This window comes from Heptranchias perlo, chromosome 9 (genome assembly GCF_035084215.1).
Source record: "Heptranchias perlo isolate sHepPer1 chromosome 9, sHepPer1.hap1, whole genome shotgun sequence".
In the NCBI taxonomy this organism is placed as follows: Eukaryota; Metazoa; Chordata; class Chondrichthyes; order Hexanchiformes; family Hexanchidae; genus Heptranchias; species Heptranchias perlo.
The window spans coordinates 89,364,649-89,387,620 of NC_090333.1; positions in this window are offsets into that span (position 1 = coordinate 89,364,649).

The following is a 22,972-nucleotide window of genomic DNA, read 5'->3' on the forward strand; positions in this document are numbered from 1 at the left end:
CCCTCTTGTGTTCGTATTCTCACTCAACCCTTGAGCTTCTTGTCACTTATACCTGCCACTTTTGGTTGGCCCACGCTTTACCTTACCACCTGGCTTCTTTTTCTTGCCGATCGCTTCTTAGTAATTTCTTGATCGGTAATCCTTTGATCCCCCTCTGGGGTTATAATCAGTTCCTGGGTTTTGCCAATTTATGGCCTCTATGTCGTATTTAGTTATTATTATTGGTGTTGGAACTCTACCCTTTATTTTACGTAGTGTTAGGGTTATGTTGTATTGAGGTTGGGGGGTTCAGGTTAGGGTTAGGGTTGCTGCACTGGGGTTAGTGTTGGGGTTAGGTGAGGGTCCGGGTCGCAGTTAGGTTCAGGGCTATATTGGGGTTAGGTTGGGGTGCATCAGGGTTAGGGTTAGGTGTTTAGGGGTGGGGTGGGGTTAGGGTTATGTTTTAGGGGTAGGGTTGGGTGCATCAGGGTTAGGGTTAGGTGTTTAGGGGTAGGGTAGGGTGCATCAGGGTTAGGGTTAGGTGTTTAGGGGTAGGGTAGGGTGCATCAGGGTTAGGGTCCAGGGTCAGAGTTGTGATTAGATTCAGGGCTGGGGGGTTGGAGTTATGGGTTAGGGTTGCATTAGGGGTAGGGTTAAGTGAGGGTCAGGGTTTAGGAGTAGGGTGGGGTGTGTTAGGCTTAGATTTTAGGGGTGGGGTGGGAGATTAGGTTTGCTGTATTAGAGTTACGGTTAGGCTTTAGGGGTAGAGTGGGGTGCATTTGGAGTTAGGATTTGGGATATGGATGTGGTCTGTTTGTAGTTAGGGTTGGGGCTTTGGTCTATTTGTTGTGGGCAGTGTGGGGTTTAGTGGTTTTGGTTAGCTTAAACAGTAGGGGTTAGCTCTGTTTATTGTGATTAGGGTAGGGTGTGGTGTGGTTGCGGTTTGGGAGGTTTATCAAGTTGGGGTTGGGATTTGTGGTAATTAAGGTCGGGGCAGTTTTGTTTTTTGATGTTGGATTTCCCCCATTTTAGATCTGATTTAAGCCCTTTGGTAACTGAGTTTGTAGGGTTGTTATCCAGTGTTTTTCCCTCCTCTTCCTTTGTGAGGTTGTCCAGTTCATGTTGGTCTCCAACCCCATAAATTCCAGGGATTCAAGACCATGCTCCATGAAGTGTCGGGAGGTAGGTTTGTATACATCCTTTGTTCTAATAGCACTGAGGTGCCCTGTGAGCCTCATCCTTAGACTATTCCCTGTTTCTCCTACATACAAGATGTGGCATTGTTTGCATCGAATTGCATAAACAGCATTGTGCTGTTCACATGTAATTCTTTGTTTAATTAGGGCTGCTTTTCCTGTGTGTCTATTTTGTATCATTTTGCGGATTATTAGGTATTTACACGTCCCACATTTTGGGTTTGTGCAGTTCTGGGTTGTCTGTTTTCTTATCCTACTCCGAACCAGCATGTCCCGAAGGTTCCGAGTTCTTTTGTATGCCGACGTTATGTGGTATCGACTAAGTGTGTCAACATCCTCTTTTAGTTTCCCAAATTGGGTTTTAATCACTCCGTGTATTAGTTTGGTCATTGTATCGTATGTCGTTATCAGTGGTAGTCTTGCTACTTCTCTGTTTGGCCGTGGGCTATTCAGTCCCCTCAGGAAATCAGACTTAAGGTGCCTGAGGAACCTTTTTGTGTAACCTCTCTGTCTCAGTGCAGTAAATAGGGTTGTGGTGGCTTCCCTAAAGTCCTCTCCGTTTGTGCATATGCGGTGAAAACGTGTCAGTTGTGACTTCACCAGCCCCCGAAAGGTATGTTTTGGATGGTGGCTGTTTATGTGCAGGAGTGTGTGTGTGTCTGTTTCTTTAAAGAATACCTTTGTTGCTAGCTTGTGGCTGTTATTCTCCTGTTGTAATTTAAATACTGTGGTGTCCAGGAAATCCACACTTTCTCTATGTGTTGTAACTTTAAGTTTAATAGATTGGTGGTGACTGTTGAGAATACCTACAAATTCTTGCAATTCTGTTTCTGTGTGAGTCCAGACTCCCCATATGTCATCCAGGTATCTGTAATAACACATCGGGAGCTTGGAACACTTTTCAAAGACTGTGTTTTCCCAGTCTGCCATGTATATGTTTGCGTAGGCCGGGGCAAATTTCTTGCCCATAGCCGTGCCCTTAATCTGTAGGTAGAATTGCTCCTGGAATTCAAAGTCATTTTTTGTTAGTCCTAGGTGTAATAGCTGGATTATGGCTGCATCTGGTCTGTGGGGTTGGGGGAACTTTCTAAGGATATTTTCCACTGCCTGTATGCCTCTGTCTGTTTCTATGTTTGTGTATAGGCTTTCAATGTCCATGGTAAAGAGTATTGCGTTCGGGGGTACGGTCAGTGAGTTCACTATTTCTATGAAGTGGTAAGTGTCTTTAATGTAGCTAGGGTGCTTCTGTGATAAGGGGTTTAGGAATGAGTCAATGTATTCTGCTATCCTGTAGGATTCACTACCACAGTCTGACACAATGGGTCTTCCTGGTGGGATTTCTCCTGGTACAGTCCATGTGTCAGGGTGCTTGTGTATTTTGGGTAGTATGTAGAATTTTCTGGGTTGTGGTTGTTCCCCCCTTAGGTATTCCACTTGTTTCTGATTCAAGTGTTTAGATTTCTTTAGTTCTGTTAAAATGTTTCCAATCTCTTTTCGTGTGTCCTGGTAAATTGGTCCTGCTAATTTCGTGTAGTGGGCTGTATTATTAAGCTGTCTGTGAGCTTCAAGTAGATACTGTTGCCTATCCATGATCACTATACTACTGCCCTTATCTGCTGGTTTTATGATTATATCTAGATTGTTTCTAAGTTCTATGATTGCCCGTCTCTCTCTTCCAGTGAGGTTTTGCTTGTCTGTCTGTTTAGGGATTTTTTCAATTTGTGATTGAGTCTGTTTAATAAAGTTTAGGATTTCTGGCTCTATTTTATTGTTTGGTGGGGTCCATTCTGATGGTGGTGTAAAAGGTTGCTTGTCTGTTTCTGAATCGCTAAAGTAATCGGTCAGTTTTACTCTCCTGTAAAACCTTTTCAGATCTTCCTGAATTTGTACTTTACAATGTTTTGGGGTTGGAACAAATGTAAGGCCCTTGTTTAAAACCCTCTCCTGTACCTCTGTGGGGTTAAAGAGTTGGGAAATATTAATAACAGTTTTTCCCAGGTGTAATCTACCCTTCTCTTGGGTTAATGTCCTTTTTAGTTTAAAGACTTCATCCACTGGTTTATTATGTTATGGGCAGTGCTATCTGTCCAATGGATGTGGTCAGCCCCCACTTTAAAGGATCTAGCATTAATTGCTGGTATGTAATTCTGTTTTTTTATATGCTGGTTAATTCCTCTGATTGTATCCCTCTCCGTTTCTGGAAGTAAGTTACTGAAGTTAATTTCCGGCACCCAGATCTGAGCATTTGGGAATGTGCTCTTAGCCAATTTAAGTAATGACTGCAGTTGCTTGGTTGCAGTCAGTGGTCTCTGCGTTCGATTATTAATGCCAACTGAGAGCACCACCTTTTTGGTCTCCGGACAGGGTTCCAATTTGTCCAGAATTGCTGTGACATGAATGAATTTAGCTCCTGGAAAGCTATCAATTTGGGTGGTGGGATTTGGGCATCTTTTTATCTTGGAGAGGTTGGAATCTCCTATTATTAAAATGGATTTTCTGGGTTCCAATTTCCAGGTAATGTTTTTTCGGCTGGTGTTGGGGTGCCTCGTCACTCTCTGTGCATCTTCCCCTTCAGAGTCAGGTTCTGCCCCTGTTGGTGTGTTTTCTGTTTCTATGTCTGCTACCCCTGCCTCCCCTATTGTGTTCCCTACCTCGGCTTCAGCTACTTCTGCCTCTCCTACTGTGTTGTCTGTCTGGGCTCTCATTGTTCCTGTCCTCATTTCTGTGTCTATTGGGTTTACCTGTCCGGTCTGGTCGCTCCTTTGTTTCTGTGGAAGGGGTTGTTTTGTGACACTGATCTCGGGCTCTAGAACTGCTGTATTTCTTGGGATGGTTGGTTTGGTACAGTCTTTCTTTTGTCTCTGTGGGAGCGGTTGGTACGTGACCCTGGTTTTGGGGTACAGGAATGTTGTGCATGGATTTGTCCCTGGTGTAGGAGGGGTTCTCCCTTCTGTTTGTTTTGGGTCTGAGGAATCCCTAGTGATTTGGTTTAATACGGTCTGATGTTGGTTCCCCATGTAGTGCTGGGGTCTACGTGGCTCAGGCTCTTGAGAGCCAAGTGTGATGTCCAGGTCCCTAATGATGGCCACATTGGAAATCCTGGTCCTTGGCCTGTGGGGTGGGGTAGGGCTAGTCGCCGCCCTGGATGGCGGGGAAGGGGGGGTCACTGCCCTGGACCGCAAGGAAGGGGGGGTTTCAGTGGTCTGCTGGTGGTGTGATGAAGTCGGGGTAGCTGGCCCACGGGGTGGGGGGGTCTGTCGGTGGCGTGACGAAGTCATGGCAGCTGGCTCAAAGGGTGGGGGTGTGTGTTGGTGGTATGACGAAGTCGTGGCAACTGGTGCAAGGGGTGGGGGGGTCCATCGGTGGCATGACGAAGTCATGGCAGCTGGCTCCAAGGGTGGGGGGGTGTTGGTGGTGTGACGAAGTCGTGGCAACTGGTGCAAGGGGTGGGGGGGTCTGCCGGTGGCGTGCTGAAGTCATGGCAGCTGGCTCAAAGGGTGGGGGGGTGTGTCGGTGGCTTGACGAGGTTGTGGCAGTTGGCTCACGGGGTGGGGGTGTCCGTCGGTGGCGTGACAAAGTCGTGGCAGCTGGCCCACGGGGTGGGGGGGGGTTTTCAGTCCGTCTGCGGCATGAGGGGGCTGTGATCGCAGGCTGGTGGAACAAGGCTGCCCAGGTATTTGGCCTATGGCGTGGGGGCGTCCTAGTCCGTGTGCCGGTCCGCTGTTCTGTCCTCAATTGTGTGCTGGTCCCTTGCTCTGTCAACCGTGATGCTAATCCCACCACATGTATCTTTGCCTCATCAATTGATTGAATTTTGAATTTATGTCTAAGACTCTTTTTAATCCAATTAGTGGCTTTCGTCATCATTTCTTCCAGGCGCTCTGTCACTGCAGCCTGAGCAAATTCATTTTCTAATTCTTCCAGGTTTGTTGTATAGTGCTCAATTAGAATCTGTCTGGTCTGTTTTGCCCAATTTTCTGAATTCAAAGCCAATTTGGTTAGGGTTTCCTGTGACGGTTTTGCCGGTTTTATAAAGCAGGTTAGTTTATCAGCTTGTTTTAAGATGCCCTTAGGGGGCTGATTCTGGCCCTTTAAGAATATTAGATGGTGGATTGTCTGGAAAATTCTATAAATTATTCTCACTGTTGTAGCAAATTCATCCCTGGCTACGGGGAGACACCTATGTGTACCAGGGTCCGACCTCATATGCGTACGGTTGTCAGACAACCTGCATGTGTTCCGCATAGTGTTAGCCATTCCCTGGGTGTAGAAAGGTGCAAAAGGTTTTAAAAGATGTTACTAGCTTCTATTTGGTAATAGAGGTCCCCGCTAGTAACTGTAATCTCACCCCACGGTGGCTCCCTGGCTCAGATGGTCTCCTGCCTGGGACTGCGTCCTCCAAACACTCCCCAGCTCAGCCGGCTGTCCCGCCTGGAAAGGCTCTTTTTCCACCGGTCTCACCTCCCCTCCGGTGGCTCTCTGGCTTCGATGGTTCTCTGCCTGCAACAGTACTATCCAAAAACTCTTTCGTTCAGTAAGTTCTCCGGCCTGGAATCTTTTTTTCTCCGACGTTTCGCTTATCCTTAAGCTTCATCAGGGAGAAAGGATTTTAACTTTGTTTACAGTTGCTTATAAGTCCGGAGCCTTGGACTGGCCCCTCCCCTGTGTGCTACTGTTGGCTGAAGTTTTGTTCCCGCCCACAAGCAGGCTAGCCTTGACCTGGGATTGGTTAGAATTTCTGTCCTGTATGTAATGAGTCCTGTCTCATGCAGGGCTGGCCCCGCCCCCTTCGCTCCACGTGTTCGTTATTTTTAAATTATATTTTTTTAACCTAATGTTTTAATGTTCCTTTAGTTTATCTTAGATGTTTGGGGTTATTTTTTTTGAGGTAATGTTTTTTAAAAATATTGCTTTTTAACCTTTGAATCTGTTTTAATGCTCCAGGTCATTCTGGCGCCACAGAGTCTGACTGTCTGCTGACCCCGGGGCTTGATTACCTGTCCGCCTCACCTCATTTTTTAAGATAAAAACATGAAGCTACTTCTCCAAACCCCCACCTCCGGCTATGCCTTTTAATTATGAGGGTATTTTAAACAATTAATTAAACTTCCCACCGATTTGCTCCTTTTTAAACCCGATCGCTCGTTAAACGAAACTCAATCTCCCAGAATGCCTCACGCGTCGCTCGCTTTTCAGCGGCCGCGCAGAAAAAAACCGATTTCCAAGGTCCGATTCCCCAAAAAAAACTCCCGAATCCGCCGCCACCCACCCCCCCGGGGGGAGAGGAGGGGGAAAGAAAGGTCCCCCAGCCCCAAAAAACCAAAGTAAACCCTTTTATTTAAGAGCGTTGCCCTCGTGTTTGACCCGAGAGAACTCCATATCCCAGAATGCCTCACGCGGCGCTCGCTTTTCAGTCGCTGAGAAAAAAACCCGATTTCAAAAATAAAAATCACCCGGTGAACGCTCAAAATCTAAAGACTAGATAAAGTTATCGGATTCTCACCCGTGTCCCCAACTCCTCCAGATCCCCGGGGAAAGGGTTTCTTTTAAAAAAACCGAGGTCGATATCCAGCAGCTCCCTGCTGTCGCGTTCCCCGCAGCACCAGGCATCTCTTAAAGGGGCCGTCCCCGCAGCACCAGGCATCTCTTAAAGGGGCCGTCCCCGCATCCATGTCCAGAGACCGTGTCTATGGGAACTACAACTTTTTTTAAAAATATGTAATCTTTTGTGCCCTTATTGCTGTCCCAAACCTCGTGGGGGGGGGGGGGTTTGGGAAGATGAGTTCCATGTCTGTCAGACCCACATTTCCAGCCATGCTTTATTTTAAGTGCACCTTTTAAATATTTTAGATTTTAAAATTTAAAAAAACCTCCTTGGTGCTCCCTATTTTTATAAGTTGCTTGCTGCTTTTTTTGTGGGGGGGCAAAAGGGGAACAAAAAGTTATTTAACCATCTACCTCACTGATCAAGTTTAGATTTAAGGTATTTGCAAGATATATTCTCTGGGTTTTCTTTTCTTGGCATTTATATCTTTTTTTGTCTGTGGTAATGCAAAGCGTGTCACTCCTGAATGTTAGGTTGTATGGTGTGGGCAGGAGGGTAGTTACACCCTCTTGTGTTCGTATTCTCACTCAACCCTTGAGCTTCTTGTCACTTATACCTGCCACTTTTGGTTGGCCCACGCTTTACCTTACCACCTGGCTTCTTTTTCTTGCCGATCGCTTCTTAGTAATTTCTTGATCGGTAATCCTTTGATCCCCCTCTGGGGTTATAATCAGTTCCTGGGTTTTGCCAATTTATGGCCTCTATGTCGTATTTAGTTATTATTATTGGTGTTGGAACTCTACCCTTTATTTTACGTAGTGTTAGGGTTATGTTGTATTGAGGTTGGGGGGTTCAGGTTAGGGTTAGGGTTGCTGCACTGGGGTTAGTGTTGGGGTTAGGTGAGGGTCCGGGTCGCAGTTAGGTTCAGGGCTATACTGGGGTTAGGTTGGGGTGCATCAGGGTTAGGGTTAGGTGTTTAGGGGTGGGGTGGGGTTAGGGTTATGTTTTAGGGGTAGGGTTGGGTGCATCAGGGTTAGGGTTAGGTGTTTAGGGGTAGGGTAGGGTGCATCAGGGTTAGGGTTAGGTGTTTAGGGGTAGGGTAGGGTGCATCAGGGTTAGGGTCCAGGGTCAGAGTTGTGATTAGATTCAGGGCTGGGGGGTTGGAGTTATGGGTTAGGGTTGCATTAGGGGTAGGGTTAAGTGAGGGTCAGGGTTTAGGAGTAGGGTGGGGTGTGTTAGGCTTAGATTTTAGGGGTGGGGTGGGAGATTAGGTTTGCTGTATTAGAGTTACGGTTAGGCTTTAGGGGTAGAGTGGGGTGCATTTGGAGAGTTGTGATTAGATTCAGGGCTGGGGGGTTGGAGTTATGGGTTAGGGTTGCATTAGGGGTAGGGTTAAGTGAGGGTCAGGGTTTAGGAGTAGGGTGGGGTGTGTTAGGCTTAGATTTTAGGGGTGGGGTGGGAGATTAGGTTTGCTGTATTAGAGTTACGGTTAGGCTTTAGGGGTAGAGTGGGGTGCATTTGGAGTTAGGATTTGGGATATGGATGTGGTCTGTTTGTAGTTAGGGTTGGGGCTTTGGTCTATTTGTTGTGGGCAGTGTGGGGTTTAGTGGTTTCGGTTAGCTTAAACAGTAGGGGTTAGCTCTGTTTATTGTGATTAGGGTAGGGTGTGGTGTGGTTGCGGTTTGGGAGGTTTATCAAGTTGGGGTTGGGATTTGTGGTAATTAAGGTCGGGGCAGTTTTGTTTTTTGATGTTGGATTTCCCCCATTTTAGATCTGATTTAAGCCCTTTGGTAACTGAGTTTGTAGGGTTGTTATCCAGTGTTTTTCCCTCCTCTTCCTTTGTGAGGTTGTCCAGTTCATGTTGGTCTCCAACCCCATAAATTCCAGGGATTCAAGACCATGCTCCATGAAGTGTCGGGAGGTAGGTTTGTATACATCCTTTGTTCTAATAGCACTGAGGTGCCCTGTGAGCCTCATCCTTAGACTATTCCCTGTTTCTCCTACATACAAGATGTGGCATTGTTTGCATCGAATTGCATAAACAGCATTGTGCTGTTCACATGTAATTCTTTGTTTAATTAGGGCTGCTTTTCCTGTGTGTCTATTTTGTATCATTTTGCGGATTATTAGGTATTTACACGTCCCACATTTTGGGTTTGTGCAGTTCTGGGTTGTCTGTTTTCTTATCCTACTCCGAACCAGCATGTCCCGAAGGTTCCGAGTTCTTTTGTATGCCGACGTTATGTGGTATCGACTAAGTGTGTCAACATCCTCTTTTAGTTTCCCAAATTGGGTTTTAATCACTCCGTGTATTAGTTTGGTCATTGTATCGTATGTCGTTATCAGTGGTAGTCTTGCTACTTCTCTGTTTGGCCGTGGGCTATTCAGTCCCCTCAGGAAATCAGACTTAAGGTGCCTGAGGAACCTTTTTGTGTAACCTCTCTGTCTCAGTGCAGTAAATAGGGTTGTGGTGGCTTCCCTAAAGTCCTCTCCGTTTGTGCATATGCGGTGAAAACGTGTCAGTTGTGACTTCACCAGCCCCCGAAAGGTATGTTTTGGATGGTGGCTGTTTATGTGCAGGAGTGTGTGTGTGTCTGTTTCTTTAAAGAATACCTTTGTTGCTAGCTTGTGGCTGTTATTCTCCTGTTGTAATTTAAATACTGTGGTGTCCAGGAAATCCACACTTTCTCTATGTGTTGTAACTTTAAGTTTAATAGATTGGTGGTGACTGTTGAGAATACCTACAAATTCTTGCAATTCTGTTTCTGTGTGAGTCCAGACTCCCCATATGTCATCCAGGTATCTGTAATAACACATCGGGAGCTTGGAACACTTTTCAAAGACTGTGTTTTCCCAGTCTGCCATGTATATGTTTGCGTAGGCCGGGGCAAATTTCTTGCCCATAGCCGTGCCCTTAATCTGTAGGTAGAATTGCTCCTGGAATTCAAAGTCATTTTTTGTTAGTCCTAGGTGTAATAGCTGGATTATGGCTGCATCTGGTCTGTGGGGTTGGGGGAACTTTCTAAGGATATTTTCCACTGCCTGTATGCCTCTGTCTGTTTCTATGTTTGTGTATAGGCTTTCAATGTCCATGGTAAAGAGTATTGCGTTCGGGGGTACGGTCAGTGAGTTCACTATTTCTATGAAGTGGTAAGTGTCTTTAATGTAGCTAGGGTGCTTCTGTGATAAGGGGTTTAGGAATGAGTCAATGTATTCTGCTATCCTGTAGGATTCACTACCACAGTCTGACACAATGGGTCTTCCTGGTGGGATTTCTCCTGGTACAGTCCATGTGTCAGGGTGCTTGTGTATTTTGGGTAGTATGTAGAATTTTCTGGGTTGTGGTTGTTCCCCCCTTAGGTATTCCACTTGTTTCTGATTCAAGTGTTTAGATTTCTTTAGTTCTGTTAAAATGTTTCCAATCTCTTTTCGTGTGTCCTGGTAAATTGGTCCTGCTAATTTCGTGTAGTGGGCTGTATTATTAAGCTGTCTGTGAGCTTCAAGTAGATACTGTTGCCTATCCATGATCACTATACTACTGCCCTTATCTGCTGGTTTTATGATTATATCTAGATTGTTTCTAAGTTCTATGATTGCCCGTCTCTCTCTTCCAGTGAGGTTTTGCTTGTCTGTCTGTTTAGGGATTTTTTCAATTTGTGATTGAGTCTGTTTAATAAAGTTTAGGATTTCTGGCTCTATTTTATTGTTTGGTGGGGTCCATTCTGATGGTGGTGTAAAAGGTTGCTTGTCTGTTTCTGAATCGCTAAAGTAATCGGTCAGTTTTACTCTCCTGTAAAACCTTTTCAGATCTTCCTGAATTTGTACTTTACAATGTTTTGGGGTTGGAACAAATGTAAGGCCCTTGTTTAAAACCCTCTCCTGTACCTCTGTGGGGTTAAAGAGTTGGGAAATATTAATAACAGTTTTTCCCAGGTGTAATCTACCCTTCTCTTGGGTTAATGTCCTTTTTAGTTTAAAGACTTCATCCACTGGTTTATTATGTTATGGGCAGTGCTATCTGTCCAATGGATGTGGTCAGCCCCCACTTTAAAGGATCTAGCATTAATTGCTGGTATGTAATTCTGTTTTTTTATATGCTGGTTAATTCCTCTGATTGTATCCCTCTCCGTTTCTGGAAGTAAGTTACTGAAGTTAATTTCCGGCACCCAGATCTGAGCATTTGGGAATGTGCTCTTAGCCAATTTAAGTAATGACTGCAGTTGCTTGGTTGCAGTCAGTGGTCTCTGCGTTCGATTATTAATGCCAACTGAGAGCACCACCTTTTTGGTCTCCGGACAGGGTTCCAATTTGTCCAGAATTGCTGTGACATGAATGAATTTAGCTTCTGGAAAGCTATCAATTTGGGTGGTGGGATTTGGGCATCTTTTTATCTTGGAGAGGTTGGAATCTCCTATTATTAAAATGGATTTTCTGGGTTCCAATTTCCAGGTAATGTTTTTTCGGCTGGTGTTGGGGTGCCTCGTCACTCTCTGTGCATCTTCCCCTTCAGAGTCAGGTTCTGCCCCTGTTGGTGTGTTTTCTGTTTCTATGTCTGCTACCCCTGCCTCCCCTATTGTGTTCCCTACCTCGGCTTCAGCTATTTCTGCCTCTCCTACTGTGTTGTCTGTCTGGGCTCTCATTGTTCCTGTCCTCATTTCTGTGTCTATTGGGTTTACCTGTCCGGTCTGGTCGCTCCTTTGTTTCTGTGGAAGGGGTTGTTTTGTGACACTGATCTCGGGCTCTAGAACTGCTGTATTTCTTGGGATGGTTGGTTTGGTACAGTCTTTCTTTTGTCTCTGTGGGAGCGGTTGGTACGTGACCCTGGTTTTGGGGTACAGGAATGTTGTGCATGGATTTGTCCCTGGTGTAGGAGGGGTTCTCCCTTCTGTTTGTTTTGGGTCTGAGGAATCCCTAGTGATTTGGTTTAATACGGTCTGATGTTGGTTCCCCATGTAGTGCTGGGGTCTACGTGGCTCAGGCTCTTGAGAGCCAAGTGTGATGTCCAGGTCCCTAATGATGGCCACATTGGAAATCCTGGTCCTTGGCCTGTGGGGTGGGGTAGGGCTAGTCGCCGCCCTGGATGGCGGGGAAGGGGGGGTCACTGCCCTGGACCGCAAGGAAGGGGGGGTTTCAGTGGTCTGCTGGTGGTGTGATGAAGTCGGGGTAGCTGGCCCACGGGGTGGGGGGGTCTGTCGGTGGCGTGACGAAGTCATGGCAGCTGGCTCAAAGGGTGGGGGTGTGTGTTGGTGGTGTGACGAAGTCGTGGCAACTGGTGCAAGGGGTGGGGGGGTCCATCGGTGGCATGACAAAGTCATGGCAGCTGGCTCCAAGGGTGGGGGGTGTGTTGGTGGTGTGACGAAGTCGTGGCAACTGGTGCAAGGGGTGGGGGGGTCTGCCGGTGGCGTGCTGAAGTCATGGCAGCTGGCTCAAAGGGTGGGGGGTGTGTCGGTGGCTTGACGAGGTTGTGGCAGTTGGCTCACGGGGTGGGGGTGTCCGTCGGTGGCGTGACAAAGTCGTGGCAGCTGGCCCACGGGGTGGGGGGGGTTTCAGTCCGTCTGCGGCATGAGGGGGCTGTGATCGCAGGCTGGTGGAACAAGGCTGCCCAGGTATTTGGCCTATGGCGTGGGGGCGTCCTAGTCCGTGTGCCGGTCCGCTGTTCTGTCCTCAATTGTGTGCTGGTCCCTTGCTCTGTCAACCGTGATGCTAATCCCACCACATGTCTCTTTGCCTCATCAATTGATTGAATTTTGAATTTATGTCTAAGACTCTTTTTAATCCAATTAGTGGCTTTCGTCATCATTTCTTCCAGGCGCTCTGTCACTGCAGCCTGAGCAAATTCATTTTCTAATTCTTCCAGGTTTGTTGTATAGTGCTCAATTAGAATCTGTCTGGTCTGTTTTGCCCAATTTTCTGAATTCAAAGCCAATTTGGTTAGGGTTTCCTGTGACGGTTTTGCCGGTTTTATAAAGCAGGTTAGTTTATCAGCTTGTTTTAAGATGCCCTTAGGGGGCTGATTCTGGCCCTTTAAGAATATTAGATGGTGGATTGTCTGGAAAATTCTATAAATTATTCTCACTGTTGTAGCAAATTCATCCCTGGCTACGGGGAGACACCTATGTGTACCAGGGTCCGACCTCATATGCGTACGGTTGTCAGACAACCTGCATGTGTTCCGCATAGTGTTAGCCATTCCCTGGGTGTAGAAAGGTGCAAAAGGTTTTAAAAGATGTTACTAGCTTCTATTTGGTAATAGAGGTCCCCGCTAGTAACTGTAATCTCACCCCACGGTGGCTCCCTGGCTCAGATGGTCTCCTGCCTGGGACTGCGTCCTCCAAACACTCCCCAGCTCAGCCGGCTGTCCCGCCTGGAAAGGCTCTTTTTCCACCGGTCTCACCTCCCCTCCGGTGGCTCTCTGGCTTCGATGGTTCTCTGCCTGCAACAGTACTATCCAAAAACTCTTTCGTTCAGTAAGTTCTCCGGCCTGGAATCTTTTTTTCTCCGACGTTTCGCTTATCCTTAAGCTTCATCAGGGAGAAAGGATTTTAGCTTTGTTTACAGTTGCTTATAAGTCCGGAGCCTTGGACTGGCCCCTCCCCTGTGTGCTACTGTTGGCTGAAGTTTTGTTCCCGCCCACAAGCAGGCTAGCCTTGACCTGGGATTGGTTAGAATTTCTGTCCTGTATGTAATGAGTCCTGTCTCATGCAGGGCTGGCCCCGCCCCCTTCGCTCCACGTGTTCGTTATTTTTAAATTATATTTTTTTAACCTAATGTTTTAATGTTCCTTTAGTTTATCTTAGATGTTTGGGGTTATTTTTTTTGAGGTAATGTTTTTTAAAAATATTGCTTTTTAACCTTTGAATCTGTTTTAATGCTCCAGGTCATTCTGGCGCCACGGAGTCTGACTGTCTGCTGACCCCGGGGCTTGATTACCTGTCCGCCTCACCTCATTTTTTAAGATAAAAACATGAAGCTACTTCTCCAAACCCCCACCTCCGGCTATGCCTTTTAATTATGAGGGTATTTTAAACAATTAATTAAACTTCCCACCGATTTGCTCCTTTTTAAACCCGATCGCTCGTTAAACGAAACTCAATCTCCCAGAATGCCTCACGCGTCGCTCGCTTTTCAGCGGCCGCGCAGAAAAAAACCGATTTCCAAGGTCCGATTCCCCAAAAAAAACTCCCGAATCCGCCCCTTCCCACCCCCCCGGGGGGAGAGGAGGGGGAAAGAAAGGTCCCCCAGCCCCAAAAAACCAAAGTAAACCCTTTTATTTAAGAGCGTTGCCCTCGTGTTTGACCCGAGAGAACTCCATATCCCAGAATGCCTCACGCGGCGCTCGCTTTTCAGCGGCCGCGTGGAACAAAATTTTGATTTCCAAGGTCCGATTCCCCATAAAAACTCCCGTAACCGCTGCCACCCGCCCCCCGGGGGGAGAGGAGGGGGAAAGAAAGGTCCCCCAGCCCCAGAGAGACCAAGTAAACCCTTTTATTTACGGGTCTTGCCCTCGTGTTTGACCCGAGAGAACTCCATATCCCAGAATGCCTCACGCGGCGCCCGCTTTTCAGTCGCTGAGAAAAAAACCCGATTTCAAAGATAAAAATCACCCGGTGAACGCTCAAAATCTAAAGACGAGATAAAGTTATCGGATTCTCACCCGTGTCCCCAACTCCTCCAGATCCCCGGGGAAAGGGTTTCTTTTAAAAAAACCGAGGTCGATATCCAGCAGCTCCCTGCTGTCGCGTTCCCCGCAGCACCAGGCATCTCTTAAAGGGGCCGACCCCGCAGCACCAGGCATCTCTTAAAGGGGCCGTCCCCGCATCCATGTCCAGAGACCGTGTCTATGGGAACTACAACTTTTTTTAAAAATATGTAATCTTTTGTGCCCTTATTGCTGTCCCAAACCTCGTGGGGGGGGGGGGGGTTTGGGAAGATGAGTTCCATGTCTGTCAGACCCACATTTCCAGCCATGCTTTATTTTAAGTGCACCTTTTAAATATTTTAGATTTTAAAATTTAAAAAAACCTCCTTGGTGCTCCCTATTTTTATAAGTTGCTTGCTGCTTTTTTTGTGGGGGGGCAAAAGGGGAACAAAAAGTTATTTAACCATCTACCTCACTGATCAAGTTTAGATTTAAGGTATTTGCAAGATATATTCTCTGGGTTTTCTTTTCTTGGCATTTATATCTTTTTTTGTCTGTGGTAATGCAAAGCGTGTCACTCCTGAATGTTAGGTTGTATGGTGTGGGCAGGAGGGTAGTTACACCCTCTTGTGTTCGTATTCTCACTCAACCCTTGAGCTTCTTGTCACTTGTACCTGCCACTTTTGGTTGGCCCACGCTTTACCTTACCACCTGGCTTCTTTTTCTTGCCGATCGCTTCTTAGTAATTTCTTGATCGGTAATCCTTTGATCCCCCTCTGGGGTTATAATCAGTTCCTGGGTTTTGCCAATTTATGGCCTCTTTGTCGTATTTAGTTATTATTATTGGTGTTGGAACTCTACCCTTTATTTTACGTAGTGTTAGGGTGATGTTGTATTGAGGTTGGGGGGTTCAGGTTAGGGTTAGGGTTGCTGCACTGGGGTTAGTGTTGGGGTTAGGTGAGGGTCCGGGTCGCAGTTAGGTTCAGGGCTATATTGGGGTTAGGTTGGGGTGCATCAGGGTTAGGGTTAGGTGTTTAGGGGTGGGGTGGGGTTAGGGTTATGTTTTAGGGGTAGGGTTGGGTGCATCAGGGTTAGGGTTAGGTGTTTAGGGGTAGGGTAGGGTGCATCAGGGTTAGGGTTAGGTGTTTAGGGGTAGGGTAGGGTGCATCAGGGTTAGGGTCCAGGGTCAGAGTTGTGATTAGATTCAGGGCTGGGGGGTTGGAGTTATGGGTTAGGGTTGCATTAGGGGTAGGGTTAAGTGAGGGTCAGGGTTTAGGAGTAGGGTGGGGTGTGTTAGGCTTAGATTTTAGGGGTGGGGTGGGAGATTAGGTTTGCTGTATTAGAGTTACGGTTAGGCTTTAGGGGTAGAGTGGGGTGCATTTGGAGTTAGGATTTGTGATATGGATGTCGTCTGTTTGTAGTTAGGGTTGGGGCTTTGGTCTATTTGTTGTGGGCAGTGTGGGGTTTAGTGGTTTTGGTTAGCTTAAACAGTAGGGGTTAGCTCTGTTTATTGTGATTAGGGTAGGGTGTGGTGTGGTTGCGGTTTGGGAGGTTTATCAAGTTGGGGTTGGGATTTGTGGTAATTAAGGTCGGGGCAGTTTTGTTTTTTGATGTTGGATTTCCCCCATTTTAGATCTGATTTAAGCCCTTTGGTAACTGAGTTTGTAGGGTTGTTATCCAGTGTTTTTCCCTCCTCTTCCTTTGTGAGGTTGTCCAGTTCATGTTGGTCTCCAACCCCATAAATTCCAGGGATTCAAGACCATGCTCCATGAAGTGTCGGGAGGTAGGTTTGTATACATCCTTTGTTCTAATAGCACTGAGGTGCCCTGTGAGCCTCATCCTTAGACTATTCCCTGTTTCTCCTACATACAAGATGTGGCATTGTTTGCATCGAATTGCATAAACAGCATTGTGCTGTTCACATGTAATTCTTTGTTTAATTAGGGCTGCTTTTCCTGTGTGTCTATTTTGTATCATTTTGCGGATTATTAGGTATTTACACGTCCCACATTTTGGGTTTGTGCAGTTCTGGGTTGTCTGTTTTCTTATCCTACTCCGAACCAGCATGTCCCGAAGGTTCCGAGTTCTTTTGTATGCCGACGTTATGTGGTATCGACTAAGTGTGTCAACATCCTCTTTTAGTTTCCCAAATTGGGTTTTAATCACTCCGTGTATTAGTTTGGTCATTGTATCGTATGTCGTTATCAGTGGTAGTCTTGCTACTTCTCTGTTTGGCCGTGGGCTATTCAGTCTCCTCAGGAAATCAGACTTAAGGTGCCTGAGGAACCTTTTTGTGTAACCTCTCTGTCTCAGTGCAGTAAATAGGGTTGTGGTGGCTTCCCTAAAGTCCTCTCCGTTTGTGCATATGCGGTGAAAACGTGTCAGTTGTGACTTCACCAGCCCCCGAAAGGTATGTTTTGGATGGTGGCTGTTTATGTGCAGGAGTGTGTGTGTGTCTGTTTCTTTAAAGAATACCTTTGTTGCTAGCTTGTGGCTGTTATTCTCCTGTTGTAATTTAAATACTGTGGTGTCCAGGAAATCCACACTTTCTCTATGTGTTGTAACTTTAAGTTTAATAGATTGGTGGTGACTGTTGAGAATACCTACAAATTCTTGCAATTCTGTTTCTGTGTGAGTCCAGACTCCCCATATGTCATCCAGGTATCTGTAATAACACATCGGGAGCTTGGAACACTTTTCAAAGACTGTGTTTTCCCAGTCTGCCATGTATATGTTTGCGTAGGCCGGGGCAAATTTCTTGCCCATAGCCGTGCCCTTAATCTGCAGGTAGAATTGCTCCTGGAATTCAAAGTCATTTTTTGTTAGTCCTAGGTGTAATAGCTGGATTATGGCTGCATCTGGTCTGTGGGGTTGGGGGAACTTTCTAAGGATATTTTCCACTGCCTGTATGCCTCTGTCTGTTTCTATGTTTGTGTATAGGCTTTCAATGTCCATGGTAAAGAGTATTGCGTTCGGGGGTACGGTCAGTGAGTTCACTATTTCTATGAAGTGGTAAGTGTCTTCAATGTAGCTAGGGTGCTTCTGTGATAAGGGGTTTAGGAATGAGTCAATGTATTCTGCTATCCTGTAGGATTCACTACCACAGTCTGACACAATGGGTCTTCCTGGTGGGATTTCTCCTGGTACAGTCCATGTGTCAGGGTGCTTGTGTATTTTGGGTAGTATGTAGAATTTTCTGGGTTGTGGTTGTTCCCCCCTTAGGTATTCCACTTGTTTCTGATTCAAGTGTTTAGATTTCTTTAGTTCTGTTAAAATGTTTCCAATCTCTTTTCGTGTGTCCTGGTAAATTGGTCCTGCTAATTTCGTGTAGTGGGCTGTATTATTAAGCTGTCTGTGAGCTTCAAGTAGATACTGTTGCCTATCCATGATCACTATACTACTGCCCTTATCTGCTGGTTTTATGATTATATCTAGATTGTTTCTAAGTTCTATGATTGCCCGTCTCTCTCTTCCAGTGAGGTTTTGCTTGTCTGTCTGTTTAGGGATTTTTTCAATTTGTGATTGAGTCTGTTTAATAAAGTTTAGGATTTCTGGCTCTATTTTATTGTTTGGTGGGGTCCATTCTGATGGTGGTGTAAAAGGTTGCTTGTCTGTTTCTGAATCGCTAAAGTAATCGGTCAGTTTTACTCTCCTGTAAAACCTTTTCAGATCTTCCTGAATTTGTACTTTACAATGTTTTGGGGTTGGAACAAATGTAAGGCCCTTGTTTAAAACCCTCTCCTGTACCTCTGTGGGGTTAAAGAGTTGGGAAATATTAATAACAGTTTTTCCCAGGTGTAATCTACCCTTCTCTTGGGTTAATGTCCTTTTTAGTTTAAAGACTTCATCCACTGGTTTATTATGTTATGGGCAGTGCTATCTGTCCAATGGATGTGGTCAGCCCCCACTTTAAAGGATCTAGCATTAATTGCTGGTATGTAATTCTGTTTTTTTATATGCTGGTTAATTCCTCTGATTGTATCCCTCTCCGTTTCTGGAAGTAAGTTACTGAAGTTAATTTCCGGCACCCAGATCTGAGCATTTGGGAATGTGCTCTTAGCCAATTTAAGTAATGACTGCAGTTGCTTGGTTGCAGTCAGTGGTCTCTGCGTTCGATTATTAATGCCAACTGAGAGCACCACCTTTTTGGTCTCCGGACAGGGTTCCAATTTGTCCAGAATTGCTGTGACATGAATGAATTTAGCTCCTGGAAAGCTATCAATTTGGGTGGTGGGATTTGGGCATCTTTTTATCTTGGAGAGGTTGGAATCTCCTATTATTAAAATGGATTTTCTGGGTTCCAATTTCCAGGTAATGTTTTTTCGGCTGGTGTTGGGGTGCCTCGTCACTCTCTGTGCATCTTCCCCTTCAGAGTCAGGTTCTGCCCCTGTTGGTGTGTTTTCTGTTTCTATGTCTGCTACCCCTGCCTCCCCTATTGTGTTCCCTACCTCGGCTTCAGCTATTTCTGCCTCTCCTACTGTGTTGTCTGTCTGGGCTCTCATTGTTCCTGTCCTCATTTCTGTGTCTATTGGGTTTACCTGTCCGGTCTGGTCGCTCCTTTGTTTCTGTGGAAGGGGTTGTTTTGTGACACTGATCTCGGGCTCTAGAACTGCTGTATTTCTTGGGATGGTTGGTTTGGTACAGTCTTTCTTTTGTCTCTGTGGGAGCGGTTGGTACGTGACCCTGGTTTTGGGGTACAGGAATGTTGTGCATGGATTTGTCCCTGGTGTAGGAGGGGTTCTCCCTTCTGTTTGTTTTGGGTCTGAGGAATCCCTAGTGATTTGGTTTAATACGGTCTGATGTTGGTTCCCCATGTAGTGCTGGGGTCTACGTGGCTCAGGCTCTTGAGAGCCAAGTGTGATGTCCAGGTCCCTAATGATGGCCACATTGGAAATCCTGGTCCTTGGCCTGTGGGGTGGGGTAGGGCTAGTCGCCGCCCTGGATGGCGGGGAAGGGGGGGTCACTGCCCTGGACCGCAAGGAAGGGGGGGGTTTCAGTGGTCTGCTGGTGGTATGATGAAGTCGGGGTAGCTGGCCCACGGGGTGGGGGGGTCTGTCGGTGGCGTGACGAAGTCATGGCAGCTGGCTCAAAGGGTGGGGGTGTGTGTTGGTGGTGTGACGAAGTCGTGGCAACTGGTGCAAGGGGTGGGGGGGTCCATCGGTGGCATGACGAAGTCATGGCAGCTGGCTCCAAGGGTGGGGGGGGTGTGTTGGTGGTGTGACGAAGTCGTGGTAACTGGTGCAAGGGGTGGGGGGGGTCTGCCGGTGGCGTGCTGAAGTCATGGCAGCTGGCTCAAAGGGTGGGTTAGGATTAGGGTTAGGGTTAGGGTTAGGTTTTAAAATGGTGGGCAGAGGGGGGAAACGCCCTCCCTATGTTGTCTGCCTCTTGGTTCTGGCCCGCACCTCAGACTGTTGCTGTTGTCCAAATGAATGCACCTTGTGCTTTAGCTTTAGGCACCATCCAGAGTTCCTGCTTGGCTACTACTGAATGTGTCCCGTCCTCCAGCCTTAAGTACCATCCATCGTTCCTTCTTGGAACACTCCGACCGGTTTCGCCATCTTGCGGCTCATCAGGGAGCTACAAACAAACAGACCCAGTCCTTAGTGCGTCACTTGCAAAAGTTAGGTTTTAAAATGGTGGGCAGAGGGGGGAAACGCCCTCCCTATGTTGTCTGCCTCTTGGTTCTGGCCCGCACCTCAGACTGTTGCTGTTGTCCAAATGAATGCACCTTGTGCTTTAGCTTTAGGCACCATCCAGAGTTCCTGCTTGGCTACTACTGAATGTGTCCCGTCCTCCAGCCTTAAGTACCATCCATCGTTCCTTCTTGGAACACTCCGACCGGTTTCGCCATCTTGCGGCTCATCAGGGAGCTACAAACAAACAGACCCAGTCCTTAGTGCGTCACTTGCAAAAGTTAGGTTTTAAAATGGTGGGCAGAGGGGGGAAACGCCCTCCCTATGTTGTCTGCCTCTTGGTTCTGGCCCGCACCTCAGACTGTTGCTGTTGTCCAAATGAATGCACCTTGTGCTTTAGCTTTAGGCACCATCCAGAGTTCCTGCTTGGCTACTACTGAATGTGTCCCGTCCTCCAGCCTTAAGTACCATCCATCGTTCCTTCTTGGAACACTCCGACCGGTTTCGCCATCTTGCGGCTCATCAGGGAGCTACAAACAAACAGACCCAGTCCTTAGTGCGTCACTTGCAAAAGTTAGGTTTTAAAATGGTGGGCAGAGGGGGGAAACGCCCTCCCTATGTTGTCTGCCTCTTGGTTCTGGCCCGCACCTCAGACTGTTGCTGTTGTCCAAATGAATGCACCTTGTGCTTTAGCTTTAGGCACCATCCAGAGTTCCTGCTTGGCTACTACTGAATGTGTCCCGTCCTCCAGCCTTAAGTACCATCCATCGTTCCTTCTTGGAACACTCCGACCGGTTTCGCCATCTTGCGGCTCATCAGGGAGCTACAAACAAACAGACCCAGTCCTTAGTGCGTCACTTGCAAAAGTTAGGTTTTAAAATGGTGGGCAGAGGGGGGAAACGCCCTCCCTATGTTGTCTGCCTCTTGGTTCTGGCCCGCACCTCAGACTGTTGCTGTTGTCCAAATGAATGCACCTTGTGCTTTAGCTTTAGGCACCATCCAGAGTTCCTGCTTGGCTACTACTGAATGTGTCCCGTCCTCCAGCCTTAAGTACCATCCATCGTTCCTTCTTGGAACACTCCGACCGGTTTCGCCATCTTGCGGCTCATCAGGGAGCTACAAACAAACAGACCCAGTCCTTAGTGCGTCACTTGCAAAAGTTAGGTTTTAAAATGGTGGGCAGAGGGGGGAAACGCCCTCCCTATGTTGTCTGCCTCTTGGTTCTGGCCCGCACCTCAGACTGTTGCTGTTGTCCAAATGAATGCACCTTGTGCTTTAGCTTTAGGCACCATCCAGAGTTCCTGCTTGGCTACTACTGAATGTGTCCCGTCCTCCAGCCTTAAGTACCATCCATCGTTCCTTCTTGGAACACTCCGACCGGTTTCGCCATCTTGCGGCTCATCAGGGAGCTACAAACAAACAGACCCAGTCCTTAGTGCGTCACTTGCAAAAGTTAGGTTTTAAAATGGTGGGCAGAGGGGGGAAACGCCCTCCCTATGTTGTCTGCCTCTTGGTTCTGGCCCGCACCTCAGACTGTTGCTGTTGTCCAAATGAATGCACCTTGTGCTTTAGCTTTAGGCACCATCCAGAGTTCCTGCTTGGCTACTACTGAATGTGTCCCGTCCTCCAGCCTTAAGTACCATCCATCGTTCCTTCTTGGAACACTCCGACCGGTTTCGCCATCTTGCGGCTCATCAGGGAGCTACAAACAAACAGACCCAGTCCTTAGTGCGTCACTTGCAAAAGTTAGGTTTTAAAATGGTGGGCAGAGGGGGGAAACGCCCTCCCTATGTTGTCTGCCTCTTGGTTCTGGCCCGCACCTCAGACTGTTGCTGTTGTCCAAATGAATGCACCTTGTGCTTTAGCTTTAGGCACCATCCAGAGTTCCTGCTTGGCTACTACTGAATGTGTCCCGTCCTCCAGCCTTAAGTACCATCCATCGTTCCTTCTTGGAACACTCCGACCGGTTTCGCCATCTTGCGGCTCATCAGGGAGCTACAAACAAACAGACCCAGTCCTTAGTGCGTCACTTGCAAAAGTTAGGTTTTAAAATGGTGGGCAGAGGGGGGAAACGCCCTCCCTATGTTGTCTGCCTCTTGGTTCTGGCCCGCACCTCAGACTGTTGCTGTTGTCCAAATGAATGCACCTTGTGCTTTAGCTTTAGGCACCATCCAGAGTTCCTGCTTGGCTACTACTGAATGTGTCCCGTCCTCCAGCCTTAAGTACCATCCATCGTTCCTTCTTGGAACACTCCGACCGGTTTCGCCATCTTGCGGCTCATCAGGGAGCTACAAACAAACAGACCCAGTCCTTAGTGCGTCACTTGCAAAAGTTAGGTTTTAAAATGGTGGGCAGAGGGGGGAAACGCCCTCCCTATGTTGTCTGCCTCTTGGTTCTGGCCCGCACCTCAGACTGTTGCTGTTGTCCAAATGAATGCACCTTGTGCTTTAGCTTTAGGCACCATCCAGAGTTCCTGCTTGGCTACTACTGAATGTGTCCCGTCCTCCAGCCTTAAGTACCATCCATCGTTCCTTCTTGGAACACTCCGACCGGTTTCGCCATCTTGCGGCTCATCAGGGAGCTACAAACAAACAGACCCAGTCCTTAGTGCGTCACTTGCAAAAGTTAGGTTTTAAAATGGTGGGCAGAGGGGGGAAACGCCCTCCCTATGTTGTCTGCCTCTTGGTTCTGGCCCGCACCTCAGACTGTTGCTGTTGTCCAAATGAATGCACCTTGTGCTTTAGCTTTAGGCACCATCCAGAGTTCCTGCTTGGCTACTACTGAATGTGTCCCGTCCTCCAGCCTTAAGTACCATCCATCGTTCCTTCTTGGAACACTCCGACCGGTTTCGCCATCTTGCGGCTCATCAGGGAGCTACAAACAAACAGACCCAGTCCTTAGTGCGTCACTTGCAAAAGTTAGGTTTTAAAATGGTGGGCAGAGGGGGGAAACGCCCTCCCTATGTTGTCTGCCTCTTGGT